At 44.4% G+C, this 8,584-nt stretch overlaps 1 pseudogene; it reads left to right on the top strand.

Moving 5' to 3' along the window:
- Nucleotides 1-2,366, top strand: LOC109785283 (acidic endochitinase-like; annotated as a pseudogene).
- The last annotated feature ends 6,218 nt before the right edge of the window (nt 2,367-8,584 follow it).

Raw genomic sequence — 8,584 nt, 5'->3', positions numbered from 1 at the left:
ATGGCCCCACAATTGGCTAACAGATCATCATCTGTGCTGCAATTGCTGGCCGTTGTAGTAGTGGCGGCGCGGTTCCTTGGTTCGGAAGCCGGCGGTATTTTCATCTACTGGGGCCAGAATGATGGCGAGGGCACATTGGCGGAGACCTGTGCCACCGGCAACTACAAATTTGTCAACATCGCCTACCTTGCCGCCTTTGGCAATGGCCAGCCGCCGGTCCTCAACCTGGCAGGCCACTATGACCCGACCAACGGCGGTTGCATGAACCTAAGCTCCGACATACAATCATGCGAGAGCCGTGGTATCAAGGTGATTCTCTCAATCGGTGGTGGGGCAGGCAGCTACTACCTTTCCTCGACCCAGGATGCCAAGAGCCTTTAGTCCCAGTTCATAAGGGCCTTTAGTCCCGGTTCTGGAACCGGGACTAAAGGGTCGTTACTAAAGCCTCCCCCTTTAGTCCCGGTTCTTACACGAACCGGGACTAAAGACCCTCCATGTGGCCGCTGCCTGGAGGTCCACCTTTAGTCCCGGTTGGTAACACGAACCGATACTAAAGGAAATTTTATGATTTTTTTGAATTTTTTTTATTTTCAAATTTCTGAATTATTTTAACCTATAATCTCTAATCACCCCTCATCACTGCTCAATTTAACCTCTAATCTCTAATCACCCCTCATCATTCCAAATCATCTAACTTCCCAGACGGTCACCCATCCTCTCACTACTCCAGCCTGAGCATGCTTAACTTCCGGGTTCTATTCTCCCTCGTTTCCAAGTATGCACTTGTTGTTTTCCTGACAATAGTAAGATGTCAATCTTATTAACCCTCAGGAATTTAGCTAGAGCATGAAGTCACACATTTCACTGTTTGAGTTTGAAAACTATTGTTCTAAAAAACAATAATTATTTATTAACACTAATATTTCTTGAATAAGTAGTTTGACCATAGTTTGACCACAGTTTGACCAGATTTGACCAAAATTCAAAAAAACTGAAATAATTATTTCGTAACACTAATATTTCTTGAATAATTAGTTTGACCATTGTTTGACCACAATTTGACCAGATTTGACCAAAATTCAAAAAAACTAAAATAATTATTTAGTAACACTAATATTCTTGAATAATTATTTAGTAACACTAATACTTCTTGAATAAGTAGTTTGACCAGATTTAACAAAAATTCAAAAAAACTGAAATTTGAGCATAACTTTTTTTTCCTTTTAGAATTTGAGGATTCTAAAAATTTGCAAACAGGCCATAGGTTGTCAAAATCAGATGCGGATTTTCGTGCTGAGCATTTTGATATATTATACGTTTTCCCTGACATCGTATGCAAAAGTTATAGCCGTTTTATATTTTCCCTACACTTTTTGCAAAACATGTCCAAATTTATGTTTTTAAATTTTCCTAACTAGTACATGTCGTAACATAACTACGTCTGGAAGGATTTTAATTTTTGAAGTTTCTATCATTTTCTTTTGCTTTTTACAAAACTGAAAAGGCGATCCAGGGGGAGAGTTTGAAAATGGGACCTTTAGTACCGGTTCGTGGCACGAACCGGTACTAATGCCTCAAACCCCATTAGTACCGGTTGGTGGCTCGAACTGGGACTAAAGGTCTAACCTTTAGTATCGGTTGGTGCCATGAACCGGTACTAATGGGCATCACATCCTTTAGTCCCGGTTCATGGCACCAACTGGGACTAAAGGTCCCATTTGAACCGGGACTAATGCCTGTACGGTGCCCTAGCCGCTCGAACCGGGACTAATGCTCACATTAGTCCCGGTTCGTAATGCAACCGGGATTAATGCTCTTTTCTGGCCGAACCAAAGCCCTGTTTTCTACTAGTGCAACTACTTGGGAGGTAAGTCATCCTCGCGGCCTCTCGGCGATGCGGTCCTTGACGGCATCGACTTCGACATTGAGGGTGGCACACCCCTACACTGGGACGATCTTGCGAGGTTCCTCAAAGGATACAGCAACTCCGGCAGGAGAGTGTACCTGACCGCCGCGCCACAATGCCCTTTCCCTGACGCATGGGTGGGTGGCGCCCTCAACACCGGCCTCTTTGACTATGTGTGGGTGCAGTTCTACAAAATGCACCCTGCCAGTATACCTCAGGTAGTACTACCAATCTAGCTGATGCGTGGAAGCAGTGGTTGACAGTTCCAGCAAAGCAGATCTTCCTTGGCCTCCCAGCGTCACCTCAGGCTGCTGGCAGCGGGTTCATCCCAGCTGATGATCTGAAATCAGATGTTCTCCCATTGATCAAGAGCATAGGAAAATATGGAGGGATCATGTTGTGGTCCAAATACTATGATGACCAGGATGGCTATAACTCTTCGGTGAAGAGTGAGGTTTGAGAGGGTTACCATACGTTTAATATGTGAGATACATGTGTGCTTCTTTCTTGTGATGTGTGAGGAATGGAGGATTCATCCATTTTCCTTGTTACTTGTAAGTAATTATGTGTCACTCGATTGTTGTATATAATATAAATAAATTTTACTTGGAGCAAGGCTTGGATCTTTCATTTCAAACGAGGAAACCTGAATCCACGATTATTTGTTCAACATGACTGAAATGTGGATCATAATTGCTTTTATTACATTAATTCTCTGCACACCGGAGCATTGTGCAACTTCGCTTCATGTGTCTTACCCACCTGGCCTAATCCGGGTAACATTAACTCATTATCGGTAAATGTATGCCTAGACCAAGACCTCATGTAGTAGCTGCGAGGTGTATCACATGCTGCTCTGGCGACACCGTGCACCCCACCACCCCACCCCCGTAGCAAACCACCTTCCCCCAGGCTCCGGCGAGATCCACCACATAGTATCAGGCGGTGTAGGTGCCCTCTCGTTCCATCAGCCTCCTCTATCACTACATTTGGGACTGGGGCTTGGAGTGGCGTTGGGGCGACACCTGTGAGATCAGCGGATTTGAAGGCGAAGTACGTGACCACACTATGGGCAAAAAAATATAAAAGGGTTTTCATTGTAGTTTTCTTTTTGTGGAGTCGTTTTTTTGCAATTGTTCCTTGCCGTGTGTCCTCTCTTGATTTATCCATCCATTGTAATCCGACAGTTGTTTAATGGTAAGCGGAATTCCAAAAAAAAAAAAAAAAAACTGCCCGGCTCGAGCCTGGATGCGGTTCGTTTGCGGTTTGGTGCCCATCCGCTGCTCGAGCCTGATCGTTGTGAACGCACACGCCCGCCTTCAGTCGCATGGCATGTTGCAGCCTCGTACACCATGCATGGTGCACGCACCCGACCCAGTTCCCCGCGCGCAGTTGGCTGGCTTTTAGCCGAGGATGTACGCGGCAGTGTATCTGGACGACCACCCGGGCCATGCAGGTGCCACTGCCCGGCCAGCAGCGCACTGGCACGTAGGCAGGACGTGCGGGGCACTCTCCCGGATAGACAAGGAGTCAACGGCCACACGCGCGTTGTACACATGAATTATCCTGGTTTTTTATTTTAAGAAAAGACCTAAGGCCAGATATATTAGGCTGGTCATAATGAAAGTATTGTCGGTATTGTTATGTCTCCTTGTATATGCCCGGACGGACGGTCCGGTAACTGATCGATCAAGGAAACCCGACCCAAACGGCTCCTCATACCGGCTCCATACGTCCGGATTGATCAACACCCCTCATATCCATCCCTAATCTGAGATCGATATGGGAGGCCCGAGCGCGTCCGGGCGTGTTCGCCACGTCGGACACGGCCCATGCTGGCCCATCCTGACCCCATATATATTCCAGCATCCGCATCCCGAACCTAACCCTATCCACTTTACTTCACTCCACCCCGTACCCAAGCTCCCTTCCGGCGATCTTCGACGAGGCGGACATCGGATCGGACTCTAGCCAGTCCCGATCCATCAACCAGGGTGTATGCGCCTGACCATGTTCGGATTTAATCCAACGGAAATCCATCGTGTCGGTGCAATGGGCGCTCGGATTCGCCAGTGCCAGAAGCTCGAGGTCAGTCTACCAACCCATCTCCGTTACGGAGAAGTTCTACTTCCACGACAAAGACGCTAAGGGCGCTGGCAAGGGCAAGGGCAAGGACAACCATGAACGATCTTTGTCCATAATTTATTATGCATGTGGATCATGCCAATTTTTGGTAATCTCATGACATGTATTGATATAGTAGCCATGGATGATTGTAGAGCTTGTGCGATGCATGCGCGGTTGTATGGATTTGGGGTTCGCTAAATAAGGTATCCAGTTGTGGAATCGAAAATTTGAGAGATGACTGCTCACTATCCGCAGATGCGCTCGGGAGCGTCCGCAGACGTTTGAGGGCCGGATTAGCTATATCAGGACAAGTCGTTACAAACTCACCCATACATAAAAATCAAATTATATTTAACTTCTTTGGGGCTCGAGCCGCAACTCGGCCCAACCTTTATTTCCCGGTGGCAATTCCACTCTCGATTCGCAACTTGGCCCCAACATTTTTTTGTCCTAATTGCAGGTCTAGCCCTCGACTCGCAACTGGGGTTTGACCTTTGGTTTGTCCCAGTTGAAAGTCCATCCTCGAGTCACAACTGAGGCCCGACCTTTTCCCCCCGGTTGCAATTCCACTCTTGAATCGCAACTGGGCCCCGACATTTTTTGTCCTAACTGCAAATCCACCCCTCGACTCGCAACTGGGGTCCAACCTTTTTTTTGCCCCAGTTGAAAGTGCACCCACGATTCGTATCCGGGGCCCAGCCTTTTTTTGGGTCATAGTTGCAAGTCCGCTCTCGACTCACAAATGGGGCTAGACCTTTTCTTTTTTCCAAGTTGCAAGTGCACCCTCGACTCAAAAATAGGACTCAACTTTTTTTTTATCTAAGTTGCAAGTCCACTCTCAACTCACAACTGGGGCCCAACCTTTTTTGTCTAAGTTTCAAGTCCACCCTCAACTCGCAACTAGGGCCCAACCTTTTTTGTCCGACTTGCAAGTCCACGCTCGACTCGTAACTGGGGGCCCGAATTTTTTAGTCCCAATTGCAAGTCCACTATCGATTCGCAACTGGGGCCTAACCTTTTTTTTGTCCCAGTTGCAACTCCACCGTCGACTCACAATTAGGAATCAACCTTTTCTTGTCCCAGTTGCAAGTCCATCCTCGAATCGCAACTGGGGCCCAAACTTTTGTCCAAGTGGCAAGTCCAAACTTGACTCGCAACTGGGCCGACCTTTTGTAGTCCCCAATTGCGAGTCCACTCTCGACTCGCAACCAGGAGTACAATCTTTCTTTGTCCCAGTTGTAAGTCCACCCTCGACAGCGAACAAACCACAGATGAGCTGGCCCAAGTAGATAGGATACGTTTTTGGTTTTTTCTTCTACTTCATGTTTTTCCGTTATTTTTATTTTATCATTTTTTATTCATTGGTTTTCCTCTCCTTTCAATATTTCTGTTTTCAAAATTTGATCTCATTTTTTATTTTTTATTCTTTTTTTCATAAATTCATAAGTTTCAATAATTCCAAATTCGTAAATTTGTTCATGCTTAACATTTTTTTAAAACAAAATCAAGTTATGTTCATCTTTGTTCTCTTCTTATTTATCTATTTTCTTTATTTGTTTTTTTCCTGTTGGCTTTTTCTTCTTTCTACTTTTCCTTACCACTTTTTTTATTAGAATTCCTGAACCTTTTTAAAAATTATGAACATTTTTCAAATCAAGAATATTTTTGAAATTTAAGAACATATTTTCTGAATTTGTAAACAAATTTTGAATCATGAATATTTTTCTACTAATTTGTAAAAAAATTTTGAATGCACAATCAGTTGTTTAGTACTTGTTTTAAAATAATTTAGTGTATTTGAAGAAATCTTCATTGTGTGTAATTAAAAAATGCATCCTATGTAATGTATATTGCAAAAAGATTGGTGTGTATTCGTAAAATGATCGTCATATATTAAAGGATTGTTCACCGTATATTAGTATATTTTTGGTATTTGATAACATTTTTTATAATTTTAAATAAAATTTGTAAATTCGTGAACATATTTTTGAAATATTACTTAAAATCAATTATAAAATATAAGAGTGAAAAATGCAAAAACCGAAAGGAAAAAAAAAATCCTTGGTGACCTAGAAGCTAGTGATGAGAGACGTTCTTGTATATGTATAACGATCGGACGCAAAAGCACAAATCGATGTTAGCACTAGCGATCAGTTTGTTTCTAGAAAAAGCTAGCGATCAGATTATTTTGAACGGGTAACTAGCAACCAGAATTTTCATTTTTAGGGCAGGTAGAGACCAGATTTACGTATAGGCCGGCCACCCAGGCGGACGCGGTGTGAGCTGGTCTTTAGTTTTGGGCTTTGACAAATTAAAATCAAACGAACATGACAAACAATGAAAAATGAGGTGGTGTTGACATCATACTTATATGTGAGGTATCCTCTCACATCAAGATGTGACATAGACGGACTCAAAAAATTAACAACCCTGAATTTTTATTAGCAAACACATGTGAATTTCATAAAGAAATGACATCTATAACTTGTGGACAAAATAAATAAATAAATAAACCAAACCTCCAAAAGTGTCATAAATTGTCCTATTTAGAGCACCAATGTGTCTGGATGCGTTCAAAAAACAATACCTTAGAGGTTGCACTTTCCTTTGAAAAGGTGCAAAGTTTTTTTTTGCGGGGGGGGGGGGGGGGGGGGGGGGGGGGGGGAAGGTGCAAAGTTGACCTTTCACTTAGATATGAGATGATCTCAGACGTTGTAGGATTACCAAAACTGATAATTATGTGATCAAGTACATCTCTAGTAGTTGCTCAATAAATATTTTGCAATAAATGTTTATTGAGGGTCCCTCAATATTTATTTTAATTGCGGGAAGCAGCGAGGAAGAAAAGCGTACCGTATTGACGGAAGTGCAGAATTTCAACTATACTGCGTTTGCAGTTTCCCAATAGACTCATTCCCGGTACTCAACCTAACATATAGGCCCCATTTATAAAGAGAATATCCCTTTCTCAAGACAACCGTAGAGAAGCGATGATGACAATGGTGTGTGTTTCCGCCTGCAGCGAAGAAAGCGGTGGCGGTTGCGGCTGCAGTGTGGGCCCATGGTATTTGAAGAGGTATAAGGGAGATGCACCCCCCTATATAATAGGGGAGTTCGTTTTTTTTGCACGTGAGTAACGTGTTGTTGGCAGCTCAAGAGGGAGGCACAAGCGAAGGATCACCCCCCCCCCCCCCCCCCCCCCCCCCGCGCGGCGGTTGCATTCGCTCCGGGGAACCCCCCTCGTTGCCAGCCCCGTCGATGAGGGAGGCCAAACTGGGCGACCGCACAGGCCCCCAATATTATGGGGCCCCAAATTGGGTGGTAATTAGGTATAATTAATCTGAAAAAAATTAGCCCAGCAGAACTAGCCCGGTATGCGGCCAGCGGCCTGATGCCATGCGCGATTGCTTCCTCGTGCCTGCGTGTTGGGCCCGTTCGCTATGCGAGATCGCCAGACAGGTACGCTCGTCCGCCCGCTGCCCTAGTTTCCCCTGTACTGTACGAGGGTTACCGGTACGAAGATCCAAGGTGAGAATCAATTCCATAAAAGAAAAAAGAGGTGAGAATCAATCGGCGATTGATGATCACCGGACACGGAAATTCGTCTGCCGGTTGCTGTTCGCCAGTTCCTGTCCATCCACCGGACTGCCACCTGACTGTTCCCCCATCAGAAATTGTTCAAGTCAGATTTCTTTTATCTCCCATTTCCTTATTTCTGTATTAAATTCATGCACGCATGATCTATCATGTGATGAGATTTTTTCATCAGTGCGCTGTGAGACTTGTTCTGCAGATTTTATTCTCCATGTGACCGTGTGATATGCTGTCAATTGTTAGGCTTGTAGGTTACAGTGACGGTTCCTATATTTCTTCGTAGCCTACTTAGCCATCGTCCTAATTGTACAATATATCAGTAGTATCACTGTTAATTGATCTACAGTCGAAGGTTCAGGCTTCATATTGATCCAAAGAGCTATTTTCAGAGATAGTTGCTGACGTGTCAAATATTTTCAAGATAGTTGCTCAGTCAAGTTTAAAGGTTCGGGTAATCTTTAGTAATATGATTTTTTGAGTTTTTCCTTATCTCACTATAAACTTACAACATGTCTAATCTTTAGTAACATGAATTATTTTCAAAAAATATGTCCCATTATGCATTTCGTCCCGTGTTGAGGATATAGACTTTAGAGTCACCCACCAGGAGGGGCCGGGTTACTCATATGGTCACTGCCAGAAGCCCGACGCCAAGATTAAAGACGGTGGGCCAAAGATGGGCTTAAGACCCGGCGGAGGCTTAAAGCCCGTAGTTACAATCATTGTTATGGTAGAACTTGTAGTGTAAGGCAAGAAATAGTTAAGAGTCCGAGCCGGACACTCTTATGAGCCGGCCGGGACTCTGAGAGCTGCAGGGCGTCAGCCTCCCTATATAAAGGGATGACCCGGCAGCAGTTTAGGGCGACAACAATCTCGTCGAGAGCCGGGCGTAGCAGTTTAGCTCCCTGGTAATCGTAACCCTAATCAATACCACCTCAAACTGGACGTAGGCTTTTA

The sequence above is a fragment of the Aegilops tauschii genome, chromosome 7 (genome assembly GCF_002575655.3).
Source record: "Aegilops tauschii subsp. strangulata cultivar AL8/78 chromosome 7, Aet v6.0, whole genome shotgun sequence".
Classification (NCBI taxonomy): domain Eukaryota; kingdom Viridiplantae; phylum Streptophyta; class Magnoliopsida; order Poales; family Poaceae; genus Aegilops; species Aegilops tauschii.
This window is presented reverse-complemented; position numbering and strand designations above follow the sequence as displayed.